Consider the following 12,662-nt stretch of genomic DNA (forward strand, 5'->3'; position numbering starts at 1 on the left):
ATGATGCAAAAAATAAAAAGCATACATACTATTTTCACAATGATCTTAAAAGGCTAATAAGGATGAAATTCCTTACATAAATGTAAATTTCAAATATGGAAATTGAATTAAAGGGACGACTTACACATCTTACTGAAGTATCGGAAGAAATGTGTACTGGGTAAGAGCTAGAATGACAGCTAACTTTGTGAAGGCTGTGAAGCCAGTAAATTATGTCTATTAATTGTGTGTTCAGTTGGTCTATTTTGCCAGACAAAAAACATGAGTTTCCAGAAGAGGAAATCCTGCCAACTCTGTATGAGATAAGTGACCTTTTTTGAAGAGCCATTATAAAGATTTCAGATGTTCTAGACTGGACTCACCTTGTTTTTCAAACCAAAGGGCAAATGCAATGCCCTTTTACACATAAAGAAATGGATTAATTATTTAAAACTTACACACACAGAATTAAGAGATTAAGTTTCATAGTAAAAACAATTCTCTAATAATATTTTTATGTGACTCCTCAACACATTACTATAATTAAGGAGAAAATTATAAAACAGCCATAATGTAGAATTTAACAAATAGGTACATCTCCATTATCATAAATAGTAAATTTAGTTTAATCCTTTATCCAAGTGTGAGCAACAAAGTTTGTGCCTGAAAGTATCTTGAGGACTGGGGTAAGGTAGTACAACACTGGACAACTCATAGCAAAGGTGGAGCAAGGTCCCATCACTCCTATCCCAGTATCTCCCATGATGCAAAATACATCTCCTTGTGGATATGTATAATGTTATGCATTAAGGGAAGGGCCACTACCCAGACTAGTTTCGACCTTTATTGAAGTCTCTTCAGTGGAAGCCAGGACCAGATGTGGAGATACCAAGCAGAAGGATCTTAATCAGTTAATTAAAGTGATTAATATCCTTCTGCTGAATTAAAGTAAAGATTAACTTTAGCGAGGAATAATAAATAACAATATCTACTTTGTCTTTAGTTTAGAATCTTATAGCCTCGCACTCAATACACAGTCAAACTGGCGTAATCAAAAAAACAAATAAATTTGTTAAACTATAGAGCGTGAGCAAAAATAAGATATAGTAGAATATAGCAAAAATGGCTGCAGCCGATAATTAAGACAGTCAACATTTCATGGCATTTAAAGCCTATAAGAAATAAGATTAAGACAAAAGCAGGAAGATTATAACTGGATTCTAGAACAATGTGGTTTGCATATGGACAATAATGGTGCAGAATTATCACCGACTGACGTATAGGGAAATACTGCAAAACTGAAAAGGGATATGGGTGTGTGTATCAGGAGCATATATTCACCCACAGAATAGCAATATCACTGATATTATATTTTTGCATTTATTCCTGTTAAAGACTCCCCTAATTGTTTCCTAGCTTTGAGTGACTCCTAAAATTAAACACAATATATAGTAATGCTTCATGAAGAGGAAACACTTTGATGCGCAAACATTGCATCACATTCATGTTAATAGCCAGGGTGTGCATCCACAAATTTGAATAGATGTACAGATGGCACAGCAGGTCAATTTCTTAGCATTCCAGTGGTTTTAAACTACCCAGAAGGATGAGGCAGGGTGTGCGCTGAGACAATAGCACCCCCAAAATCAGGATGTGATTGGTTATTGTATCAACAAATTCAACCATACGTTGTCATTTGTCATGAGTTGCTCTGATTTTGTTTTCCGAGTTTCATCTCTTTTGCAGTGTGAACTGACGTGTAGGACACCGATATAGACAAGTTTTTAATATATAATTTTCTGTAAATAATTTATAACTTTTTTTTTTGCCCATATTTTCAATGGGAAACAGTGTTGATGATCTACTGAATGTCCTGTTTTCCATTAGAGCATTTGCGGATTGTATGATTGTAGTCAAAGGAGGTAAGCCTCGTCCTCCTCTTCAAAATTTACTATTAGTAAAATTTACACCTTTGAGTAATTCAAATATACCAACCAAATATAGCATTCCTCTTCATTATTGTTTACTAATATATCTTAAAATACACACATTGTCTCTCACTTTATGCAGATTTAGTTACAATTAATTGATAAATTAAAGTATTCAAAATTATCCTACAATTGATTGCACTAGACTAAGATGAGTACTGATCTGCTATGCACTCTTAAAACTTTCAATTGTAGGATAAAAATGCAATCATATGATCAGATTCACGTGAATATTGCAGTGTGGGCTGCACAAGCCACAAGACAGCATACCCAACTGAAATGGGAATGTGGATATATATATATATATATATAGTATGAAAATAAGCTTAATTATTTAAGGAAATTTACATTTTACACTACATCTCTTGTTAAGATATTCACTATATAAAAATTTTTTTTATATTTGCTGCTATATTAAATATTTCGCCTATAAAATGGTGAAAATTATTCCATGCATCTTCCTTATTTTTTATATGCCTATTCAGGATATTATGATAGTACTACATGAAGAACTAACTTACATCATTAGTAACTTCCTATCAACAATTTTCCTCCAAATCAATCTGTTATCTGTCAAGACTCCAACATTATCAGATCTTATATTTCTGTCCTCTAAGGCACTTTTTACTGTATCGATCCATCTATATCTTGGTCTTTCTGTGGGTATTTTTCCTGCCAACCTGGCAGAGAACACTTGTTTTGCTAATCTTTATTATTATTAATATTACATAACAACTCAAGAGAGTCCAAAGACTCAATGAGGGAGGGCACCAACTCTACAACTCTCCATCTCCACCATTCAATCCACCAACTACAGTGAACCACATCATCTACACCAATGCCAACTGCTTGTCACCATTACTAGTATTTTCACAGAACAATCACAAACCTTTTCATATCCTTTTAATTTTTTCTGCTAGCAAAGAAGGAGTAATGGCACCTATTGTTTAACAAAACAGATGCTATGTGCATGTGTGTGTGTGTGTATTTATTTATATATATATATATATATATATATATATATCAGAGGGGAATATTCAGGATGAGCTAGGTATGCGGTGCACCAATGAAATAGCAATATCACTGATATTATATTTTTGCATTTATTTCTGTTAAAGAATCTTCTAATTGTTTCCTGACTTTGCGAGATTTCTAAAATTAAACAATACACTAATGCTTCATGAAGAGGAAACTTTTTGACATGTAAACATTGCATCACATTCACGTTAACAGCCCGGGTATGCAGTCATGAACACAGACACCATTCAGCCCTTTGAAGAGATGCAAAAATGGCATATCGGGTCAAATTCTTAGCATTCCAGTGGTTTTAAATTACCGAGAAGGCGAGGCAACGTGTGCACTGAGACAACAGCACCCAGAATTGAGTGGCTGTGACTGGTTATTGTGTCAACAAATCCAACTGAACATTGTCATTTGTCACGAGTTGCTGTTTTTGTTTTCTGAGTTTCATCTGTTTTACGTGTGAGAAGTGTGAACTGACGTGTTTAGGACAGTGATATAGACAAGTAATTTTCTGTAAATAATTTATAACTTTTCTGGCTATATTTACATGGGAAACAGTGTTGACAATCTACTGAATGCACTGTTTTCTGCTACAGTTTTTGCAAATTGTATGATTGATTACATTCAAAGGAGGTGAGAACTGGTATAAATAAGTTAGTATAATGAGTTATTTCAGCTCATTATACTAACTTATTTATATTAAATCCAGAGAAGTAATAATTTCCCAAGTGATAACTTTTTCTGATTTCTGTATGCATTATATGGGTGATTTAAAAATAATATCAAAATTCAAATTAACTGTCTCACTCTAGTATTTGCCAATGATAATCTAATTTCACCACGAAGCGTAAACTCTTTGTGCTTCTCACATAAATGGCACACTTGAAGCACTGCTATTATTCATTTGCCCTTTATGCTTTCCATATTTAAAATTATATTAATTGATAAATTAAAGTATTCAAAGCTATCCTACAATTAATTTCCCAAGCAAGGATTAATTAAAATTAGCACTTATGCACTCTTAAAATTTTCATACATCAATAAAAATTCAATCATATGGTTAAATTGATGTGAATTTTGTAGCATGGGTTGCATAAGCTACATGACAGCACACCCAATCTAAATGGGAACATGACACCACTGATAAATGCATGCATGTGCACATACACATACGCATGAACTCATATTCATAGAAACCACAACTTACATAAATATAGTTTTTAGTAGTTAAATGGTCATTTTCATTGCTTTATCATTAGATATTATTTTGCATCACATCATGTATCATCTCCATGTGTTTCTGCATGATGTAATAGTTGCTGATATTGCATTAGAATTTTTTTTGCTATAAATAGACAGCGAGAGCTAGTTTTCGCATTTTTGTAATGAGATCATTATCGCTAGTTACATGCACTTAACACCTTGCAGAAAAAGTGTGATTCAAGCTTTGAATGGAGAAGGTACTCCTCTACTGAAATAGCTAAAAGGGTGTCCTGTACTCAATCTACTATGGTACAGCTGCTGTCGAAAGTGAAGGAAACTGGATCTGCTGAAAGAAAGCCACTGTTAACACCATGCCAAGATTGAGTTCTAGAGTGGCTCTGCCTCAAAAGTTGCTGTGTGTCTTCTGAAGAACTGAAACGGGACTGGGAAGAACAAAAAGGAGTTCTGGCAAGCTCTGTAACTGTCAGGAAAAGACTTATTCAACAGGGACTGATAGCAAGGTGCCTTAAAAAAAGAAAAGATTGGCTCAGTTAAACTGGTACAAATGAACCCCTGATCAGTGGAAAAGCGTAATATTTTTTCTGACAGGACAGTGACGGCAGATACAGTTCAAAGATGATCAACTGGAAAAGTTCAACCCTGATTGTCTGGTGTAATCAAATTCTCAGCCAGTCAGATGATTTGGGGCTGCATGTCCAATCATGGTGTTGGTTGCTTGCATTTCACAAAAGGTTCAGTAAATGTATAAGTGTACCAGAAAATTTTAGAATTTCTGGCTACTATCAGAGACCACTTAACTGTAATGACGAACTGCATCTTTAAGGATGAATCTGCCCGTTGTCGTAGGGCAAAAAATGTAAGTAATGCTATTATAACCCGAAAATGCACCATACGAATTGAGTTCAGTACTTTAAAAAGTTTGAGTTTTTGTTGCAGATTAATAAGTGGCACAATGAACACTCAATTCAGCAACTACTGTGGTCAAGAAACAGTACAGATCTCAACCCCATTAAGAATTTGTGGTACCAAATGGAGACTGAAATACATAAGCTGAAAACACTTCAGAAGCTCCAAGAAGCCATTATAAGAGTATGGAACCATGAATTGGCAGTGGTATCCATCAGGAAATTGAACTGTCAAATTTGATCCCTGTCCACTCCATTTTGAAATATCTGCAAATTTGTCAAGTTTGTTGTCAGTTCTTAATTATGTCGCATCTTGTACTAAAAAAAGGCAATTATTAATCAAAAATGAAAATATTACATTACTTTCTTCACTATTTGTGACAATTACTGTGTTATTATCCTTTTTTTCAAACAGGCACTCAAATTACAGCAAGTGATGCAGTTTCTATGAACATGTGTGTGTGTATACATACATACATAAATTGAAATACAACGTGATTCATCAGACCACACGACTCTGGTCCACACTGCAGAGGTCCAGTTTTGATGGTCCCGAGACCAGGCAAATTGGAATGCCTGATGACGACCTGTCAACAGTTAGGGCATAGGCGCCCATAGCCTATGGCATTGAAAGTTTATTTTTCACTTGGTCAGGCTATAATAATTTGGTTTAATCCTTTATCCAAGTGTGTGCAAACAAAGTCTGCACCTGAAAGTATCTTCAGGACTGGGGCAAAGTGGTAAAACACCGGGCGACTCCTTGCAAAGGTGGAGCAAGCTACCAACACTCCTATCTCAGTATCTCCCACAATGCAAAACACATCTCCTTGCAGATATGTATAATGTTATGCATTAAGGGAAGGGCCACTACCCAGACTAGTTTCAACCTTTATTGAGGTCTTCAGTGGGAGCCAGGCCCAATGGCAAGCCTATGGCATGCCGTACTGTTTGCTTGCTGACACTACTTGAACCTCCTACATAGAAACCGGATGTGATTTGTGCCACCATTGCCCTGTGGAGGATCTAAACCAGTAATGGCGAACCTATGACACGCGTGTCAGCACTGACACACTTGAGGGTTTCAGGTGACACACCTTGGATGTTGAAAAATATTGGTATTCTGATGAAAAAACTGTGATAAATCGTGTAAGATCACTCTCAGTCAAGGCAAAGGTAGGTTTTCTAATGGGGTGCTTAAGGGTCAAAGCTGTATAACTGAGAGGAGACCTCCACATAGCCTTTAAAGGAATGCGGAGAACCGACCAGGGCTTCTGACCTAGTGTACAATCCTCACCTTCTCGTGGTGCACCCTGTTGGGTATCTACTATGATACTGAACGAACGAGAATGGGCTGGCAATTTGGGATTTAGCCGACCAAATTGTATTCTTAATGGTTAAACCAAAATAAAAAAAATGATGGTACAACATGACAGAATTTCATGCTGGCTGGGGCGTCACCGGGTTAAACAAGGCTCCCGTTGTTTTCACCAGGGAACCAGAGCGAACAGCGAAAAGTCAGCTACTGGAACAAACTGAAAACACACCCCCAACTCAACATCACCAGAGTTAAAGATCGGTACTATCAACATAAGAAGCCTGAATGGCAAAGAAATGGAGCTAGCAGAGGAATTAGATAAGTACCAGATTGACATAATAGGGGTGACTAAAACAAAAAAGACAAAAACTGGTGAGATCTTTCTGAGCAATAAATACAAAATGTTATATTCAGGCAATGACAATCAAGGAAAAGAAGGAGTAGCCATAGTATTCAACACAAAATACAAGGCTAATCTTCTTGAATGGCAGGCAGTCTCAAGTAGAGTAATGTGGGCAAATATGAGAATGGGGAAGTGGACAATGCGACTTATTTGTGCCTATGGTCCCACAGAAGGTTCTACTAAGATAGAAGTGGAGGAATTTTTTGAGGCTTTAGAAAAAGCAACTGACACAATGAAAAAGGAAAAGTTGGTCCTTGTTGGGGATCTAAATAGCAGAGTAGGAAATGATTGTAAGACATACAAAAATATTTTGGGAAAATTTGTAGAAAAGAGCAAAGCTAATAATAATGGCAAATATCTGTTGGATTTCTGCTCAAGACATGGACTGGTTATTACTAACACCATGTTCCAACATAAAAATGTGCACAAATTCACATGGAGAGATGAGGCAGGGAATAAGAAAAATCTCATTGACTATGTTATTGTCGATAGTGATGTTTTCTCCCTGGTGCAGAATGCCAGAGTGTACATAGGATTTGAAATTGGAAGTGATCACTATTTAGTCTTGAGCAGGATAAAATTGAATTTCATATTGAAAAGAATAACATGTAAGAAAGTTTTAAAGCGAACAAAAGTTGAGCAGCTCTCAGATATGAACTGTAGACTAAAATACACAAAGATTATTGAAGAAAAAATGAAAGAGCTTGAGAACAGGAATCAAACCTTGGAGATTCAGTGGCAAGCCTTGAAAAAAGCCCTAAATGATTCAGCTAGAGAGGCATGTGGTGAAGTTGTCTGCAAGGATAGAAAAATTAGAACTCCAAGGTGGACACAGGAAGTTAAAGAGGCAGTGAAGGAAAGGAAGAAAGCATATCCAAAGTTCCTGGCAAATAAGTCAGCTTGTGCTCTTAGACAATACAGAGACACATGCAAGAATGCTAAACACTGTGTAAAACTAGCTAAACAAAAGTCATGGGAGGACTTTGGCAAGAATATAGAAAATAAATATCAAGAAGGTGGCAAAATATTCTGGAGATTGTCGAAGAAGCTTAGGAATGGAGGAAAGAGTGTTGTAAAAGGAGTTAGAGATGATAAAGGTGACATGAAAACAGGAGAAAATGATATCCTTGAAGTATGGAGAAAAGAGGCAAGGAATAATTACTTTGAAAAACTGCTAAATGAAACAAGCAGTGATAACAGCACAGTGGTAAAACACACTGACCAGGCATGCAGTCAGGAATACATATTCATATTTGAAGTAGATGATATTCGATCAGAAATGCTGAAGTATGGTGGTATAAAAGTCTTACAGTGGCTGCACTGCATAGTTCAGAAAGCCTGGACAGAGGGACGAATTCCCGATGATTGGAGTAGAGCTCTCATAGTACCCATATATAAAAAGGAAATAAAACTGAATGTGAGAATTACAGAGGTATTTCCCTACTGAGTGTTCCTGGCAAGATCTATGCAAGTATACTTGAGAGGTTGAGAAGGATTGTGGAAGAAAAGCTTGGTGAAGAACATGCTGGATTCAGGCCAAATAGAGGCTGTCAGGATCAGATCTTCACTTTACGACAAATATTCGAGAAATCATAGGAATATAACAAAGATCTGTATTTAAGTTTTGTCGATTTGGAAAAGGCATATGACTATGTGCTAAGAGAGAAGCTATTCAATACGTTACAGTTATATGGTGTCAATGGGGCATTATATCAAGCAATACTTGGTCTTTATTTGAGTTGTAAGTCAGCAGTTAAAATTGAAGGAAGTACAGGAAGATGGTTTAATGTTAAATCTGGTGTGAGACAAGGACGTACATTATCCCCTCTGTTATTCATTATTTATATGGATCACATTATGAAGGAAAGTGGTATTAAACATGATATCAAAATTGGAGATGTTAATGTCAGCTCTTTGCTTTATGCAGATGATGTTATACTTCTAAATAAATCCGCTACAAGTCTGCAAGATTCTCTGACTAAATTGAATAACTGTTGTAATAGATTTGGTAAGAAGGTCAGCAATAAAAAGACAAAGACAATGAAAATAGGCAGAATCATTGAAAATGTCAACTGTGTTGTGAATGGAGAACCTGTGGAACAAGTAAAACATTTCAGGTATTTAGGCACGATTTTTAGTGAAGATGGCAAATTAAATATAGAAATAGACAACAGAATCAGCAAAGCTGGTATGGTGGGAAGTCAATTGAATAAATTCATATGGAATAAGAGAGAAATTAATCAGAACACTAAATTAGCTGTATACAAGACAGTGTTCAAACCAGTTTTAACTTATGGATCTGAGAGGCTGGGTCAGAAGTAAAACACTTGACCAAAGACTAGAGACCGCAGATATGAGAGTCCTGAGAAAGATTAGAGGCGTGAACAGATGGCATCAATGGCAATATCATATTAAAAACGAGGATATTAGGAAAGAACTTGACATTGTCAGCATCCAGGAATGCGTTAGCAGAGCTAATCTCAGGTGGTATGGTCACTTAAACAGAATGGGCGAAGAAAGATTAGCAAAGCAAGTGTTGTCTGCCAAGTTGGCAGCTAAACGACCCAGAGGAAGACCAAGATATAGGTGGATTGATACAGTACAAAGTGCCTTAGACGATAGAAATATAAGATCTGATAATGTTGGAGTCTTGACAAGTAACAGACTGATTTGGAGGAAAATTGTAGATAGGAAGTTAGTAATGATGTAATTTTTTTCATGTAGTACTATCATAACCTGTACACCCCTTGAGGGTACATGGCAGGAATTTGATGATGATGATGATGAATATGATATGTATAAGTCACCATCTATGATTATGTAGTTACATTTATAATGCATATATGCAAGTGGCACATCAACAACGTCAATATTTAAGAAAAAAAAAAAAGTTTGACACATCTGATTAAAAAAGGTTCGCCATCACTGGTCTAGACCCTCCACGGGGCAATGATCTCTCCATTGACCGCGGTTATTGATGGCATATCATCAGTCACCACTTGCTTGCTGGTATGTCTGTTGATAGTATACTCATGGGAGACCCTTGATATGTTTGCCCTTGAGAATTCTAGGGTTCTTACCACTTGGGAGATAGAATGATCCATTTATTCTTCTTCTGATAATATATCCATGATTAAAGTCACTAAGATCACACCACATTTACCCATGTTCATCAATTGTGATACACTTTTGGAAAGCCCTGATGTTTACCTATTTACCATCTGCATTTGGTTTGGGTACATTTCACTCGTGAGGGATGCCAGTGTCAACTTCTCATTAGATTTATCACTAACGTTTTGTCCATTGAGTATATATATATACACACACACATATATATACACTGGTCCACTGGAGTGGACATGGTGTGTCTATGTGTGTGTGCACACATAACAAGTATACCAAAACCAAAAATGACTACCAGCACATGACACTAAGCAAAGGCAGCCCAACATTCAACTACTACAGATAGCTCAAAAAAAAAAAAAAAAAAAAAAAAAAAAAAAAAAAAAAATCGATTATGAAGCAATAATAATAATAATAATAAAACAAGCAGATATTGGTTAAGATTAGAATAAGTGGATAGCCATATTTCAATAATCTGGTTATGTTTTATAACAGGCTGACATCAGCAACGGATAGTGAAGATGCATGACAGCCATTTTTCTAGATTTTGTGAAGATGTACGACATAACACACACGACAAACTCGTACTGAAAATTGAGACAGATACCAGAGTTAGGTATTATTACATCACACCTCCAGGGAATACAAAGACTCATCGTGGGAGGGCATCTACTCCACAACTCTTCGTCTCACTAGTCCACCAACTTTCATCATCTAACACCAACACCAACACCATCTACCAATGACTACCACCACTAGTACTATGAGCATATGAGTGTAGTGTTTCAAAGAAGTGGGGGGAGAGAGGGTAGCAAGTGATATATTGCTTATTTTATATGACAACAATATGGTTCTAAGGTTTGAAGAGGTATATTCAATTATTTGTTTGATGAAACTCTGCTCAAAGCTTAAGAAAAAGTCAGGGAGTATATGAATAACAGACTGAATTTTAGGAGATACACTGCAACAGTTAGTAGAATTGTCCATCTACTTGGCAGGATACCAGATAATTCTACCTTAATATCTTAATGATATCAGTTCTCCATTTAAAAACACCAATAACAACTTCATCCTAGTTTTCTTTTCTATGGAAATGAGATGCGCTCCATGATTTCTATTTCTCCTTTTCATGATCCAAAAAATATCTGCTCTGATGGAATAAATGACAAAAAATTATTTCTGGAATGAAGACATTCATATCCCATCCTATCCAAAATTTCATAACCACTATCTAAGTCTTGGTTTTCCAAAAAGTGTACCAAGCCAGTCCAAGGAAAAAAATATTTGCTATACTGTTAGTTGTGGAAACAAAATTTTGGTTTCATACAGCTGCAAAAAACATGAACAAACCAATATTAACTTTGAAAACACTGAATGCATAAAATTTGTCCCATGTTCAAATAGTATTCAAGCTGTGCCAGTGTTAGTTATCAGGCACAACTAATGCCTTCCACTTCTCAAAATCATCCAAAGATAACAATGCCTTCTAGCATTAATCTTTTCCTCTAACCTCTGCATAGACGACCAAGGGAAATCACTTCCCACTATATTAAGAATAGCTCACTACCATGCTCATACTTTAGAATCAGATTCCTGAATAGCATGGATATTATGAAGTCTGTAGTGCCAATAGTATTCCCCCCCCCCCCACACACACACATTAGCAATTGCACTCAAGATCTGTGCTCCAGAATTAACACAAATCTTTACAATCTTTTCTACTAATCTTTTTCTACTGTGCGAAGCTTCTGGTATTGCAGCCACATTTTAAGGTAAATAACAAGTTTAATAAAAATAAACAATTATAACCCTACAAGTTTTGTAAGTTGTCAGACTTACATCATAAGGGATACCAGCAAAGAGTTATAACATAACAAAAGACTAGAAACAATTAATTACACATATTAGATGTTATCAGAACTTCAGAATTGGTACATACAAATAAGTAACCAGAATAAATATGTTAAATTCATTACTGCATGCATGTTGGAACATTGCTAGTTATTGCTGTCATATTCTGTGGTATTCGTGTGTGTGTTTATGCTGTCTTCTTTTTTCAATGTCTTTTACATGTTCAGACATGCAGATCTCCCTCACCTTTCCTGTCTAGCCTATATGCCACAAGAATGAGACAATCACTTCTTTATGAGACAATCTCATAAAGTTTTTTTTTTTTCATGTGGAGGTTTTGATGGATGCAAAATCTGGAGATTTTATGCAAAGGTAAAGAAAGCCACTCTGATGTACTCACAGAGCAAGGGGCCACTTTGTCTGTAACTTTCTTGATGTAAGGTAGAGCGATTGCATTTTTAAAATCTTGTTTAAGTAAAAGAGCTGCAGGAGGCGTATTAAGAATTTTGATGATCGCCTTGGATTCATAGCCATTGAGTGTGAGGTTCTGTTTCAGGCAGTGCAGCTCATTTGTTTTAACTGACGTGCTGGATATAAGTAAATTAACTAAATAACAGTAAATTTTTTTGATCTCCTAGTTCAAGAGTGAATTTTATACTAGGATATAAGCTGTTCAGATAATCTTTGAAATTAATTAACTCATATATTGCTCCTGATCAAATATCATCAAAGTAACAATCAAATTTTTGAATTCTTCTGATAGTTTTTGATTGCATTTATTTCAAAATTTTCAATTAACAGGTTGGAGAAAGGGGGGAGGGGGAAAACACATGGCAAATTGTTCTTTTTGT

General features: G+C 35.9%; 1 protein-coding gene across 1 annotated transcript in view; it reads right to left on the minus strand.

Annotated features, from left to right (window-relative positions):
• The window catches only part of RhoGAP1A (Rho GTPase activating protein at 1A), a 587,523-nt gene that overhangs the window by 195,516 nt on the left and 379,345 nt on the right, over positions 1–12,662 (minus strand). The gene's annotated exons all lie outside the window — the stretch shown is intronic.

This window comes from Typopeltis vanoorti, chromosome 24 (assembly GCF_054136105.1).
Source record: "Typopeltis vanoorti isolate ZY-2024b chromosome 24, IOZ_Tvanoo_1.0, whole genome shotgun sequence".
NCBI classification, from domain to species: Eukaryota; Metazoa; Arthropoda; class Arachnida; order Uropygi; family Thelyphonidae; genus Typopeltis; species Typopeltis vanoorti.